The sequence below is a fragment of the Cebus imitator genome, unplaced genomic scaffold (genome assembly GCF_001604975.1).
Source record: "Cebus imitator isolate Cc_AM_T3 unplaced genomic scaffold, Cebus_imitator-1.0 Scaffold172, whole genome shotgun sequence".
Lineage (NCBI taxonomy): Eukaryota > Metazoa > Chordata > Mammalia > Primates > Cebidae > Cebus > Cebus imitator.
The window spans coordinates 1740623-1743500 of record NW_016107487.1 but is presented as its reverse complement, the minus strand read 5'-3'; positions in this window follow the sequence as shown (position 1 = coordinate 1743500).

Below are 2878 nucleotides of genomic sequence, written 5' to 3'. Positions count from 1 at the left end.
TGAGCCACCGCGCCCGGCCCATGCAGCTGCATTTTTTAAAAAGAAAAGAAATAATCTAACATCCAACCAAGGATCAGGTAACAAAGGCTCCCATATTATTTAATCTTCATGAGTCATCAACAGATGCACTATATAGCCATGCAGATATGCTAGTCTACAGATAAACTTAGAAGCTTTCATGGCAATGAAATATTGGCATCTTGATACAACTGACTTGTCTCAATGGACGAGTGTAGGAAGCCTTTTTCTTACTTTTAATTTGGATGTCTCAGCTACAACTATTTTGGTTGCAAATAATGGAAACCAACTCAAGCTAATTTAAGCAAAAAAGAATGTGGAGATATCTCACAAAACTCAAGGGCGTAAAGTAGTTGAGCTTCTGGAATCAGAAACTACTCAGCCTTAAAGAATTCAAGCAGAGCTGGCTCCCTTCTCTTAGCTCTGCTCCTTTAAGGCTCTCTGCTTCATTCTTCTCTCACAACTAACTGGCTCTCTCTCCTTCCCTGGGCACAGAATGGGGAAAGGTGGCCTGAAAGCTCTCTGAGTTGACAGCCTTTCCTCTCAAAAGACCAGCTTAGCCTGATGGACATTTTCCTGACCTCAAATCAAATTACCCAGGATGAAACAGTTTAACCTGGCTTAGGAAGAGTGATCACCGTGGTCTGGTCAAATGGCCAGATGTACAGTGTCATTTAGTACCAATGTGTCTGTTGGAGACCCATCTCATGGGAGAGTGGGTAAAACTCTCAGAGAAAGGGGTAAAATTCTCAGAGAAAGGGGGTTATGATCTGGGAATATACCCACAAAAGTTTTTTCTCTAGATTTTAACTGTAGTAGTTGCATCAATCAAGTTGCCTGCCTTCTGTATGTTTTCTGTACTTTGAGGGTTGTTTCCACAACCCTCAGAGAGATGGCATGGCCCTTGCTATTTAGGTGACAGTTGATTGGGCCAGGGATTAATATCTAACCCATTATAGGCCAGTTATATTTTTTCTGCCAGAAATTTGGAAATGGGATATGTACACTGAGTCAGCTACCCACGGGTCTTGGGAAAGGTAGGAAGTGGATGCTGGAGTGTATCCCCATGCTGATACACATACAGAGAAGAGAAACCAGCCTCCATCCACATAGTGAGGCAGAAGCAGCTGGACAGAGAAATGGAGAGAAGACAGACTATGTCAGCTTTTAGAAAAAGAGACTGGTTTCTGACCTTCCAGTTCCCACTTTCAGAGCTATGCAGTTTTTTTTTTTTTTTTTGAGACGGAGTTTCGCTCTTGTTACCCAGGCTGGAGTGCAATGACGCAATCTCGGCTCACCGCAACCTCCGCCTCCTGGGTTCAGGCAATTCTCCTGCCTCAGCCTCCTGAGTAGCTGGGATTACAGGCACGCGCCACCATGCCCAGCTAATTTTTTGTAGCTTTAGTAGAGACGGGGTTTCACCGTGTTGACCAGGATGGTCTCGATCTCTTGACCTCGTGATCCACCCGCCTCGGCCTCCCAAAGTGCTGGGATTACAGGCTTGAGCCACCGCGCCCGGCCCTTTATGCAGTCTTAATCACTAACTTGCAGTTGGGTTCTTTGAAATCCTCCTGTCTGCTTATTATAGATACCTATGTAACTAAACTGACTTAAGTAGATTTATGCTTACTGTAACCAGAGGATCTGAATGAATTTGAAAATATCAATGCCTAGTGAGAGTCCTTTCTACCCTACACAGAAATGAAGTCATTTGCTTTGAGCTTTAACCATAGTTGTACAAAAGCAATTGTTCTTTCTGGATTTTCCTATAAATAATCAACAAGACATGAATGGGTACCTACCATGTGTAGCATAAAAAGCCATAACAGAAGTATGACACCTGTCCCTAGCCTCTAGGACTACAGTCTAGTTGAGAAGAGACTACATAGCATACCTAATACAATTAGAGACTAGCACAAAACTGTATATAATTAGATATAAAACTGCACAGCACCAAAACATTACTACTGTAGTTCAGGAAAGAGAGGAGATCTTGTAATCAGCAGAGACAAGCAGGAGGGAGAGAGGGGACTATAGTGAGCAAACTAGCAGGATTGCAGAAGCTGGTTCAGGTAGTTAATTGGTAGGAAATTTGCTTAAAAATATTTCTCCTATGTCTGATTACTAGCTCCTAGTTGGTGTTGAGTTTTGCTGAAGTATTGGGAAATTATAAGACACATTGCCCTAATTGAAGTTGTTCTTCTCTATAATCTTATAGCTTTTTCTATCCAATCTACTTTTACTCATGTCAGCTTGATATACAGAGATAAGGTTTCCTGGGGCCATTCAGCTATTTGTCCCCATTGAGAAAGTATTTTGCAAAAAAATTAGCAATCATGTCTAATGCCTTATGTTGGTTATTTTATATTGTACTGAATGATAGTGATTAATAGCAAATAAACCATAATACAGTTGCCCAAATATGAACAAACATGTGCATATTCATGTAGGAATTGAAAGTCACAAAAGTGCTTAACTTTATGATATAAGCAACCCACAGTAAGTAAATAAAAATAACACTACAAAGTTATTTAAAAGAAAATTGTTTCAGTGGTTGTATACAATCTTCTAAAACACACAAAGAAGTATGTCCAGGAGAAAGTAACAAAAATATACATACATTCTTTTGTGACTTGTTATTATGAAATTATTATAATTCTAGAATTGACCTATACAGCTATGAACAATGATCTTTATTTGGTGTTTCCTTGCTATAAATGGTATGAATTTAGTATTGACAAAATCTCCAAAATAGTTGTCCTTAGTGGGTAGGGACAACTATGATAGAGTTTGAATATTATACTCAATTTATTGGTTTTTTGTTGTTCATGGTGGTTTTCTTTCTTTCTTTTTTTTTTTT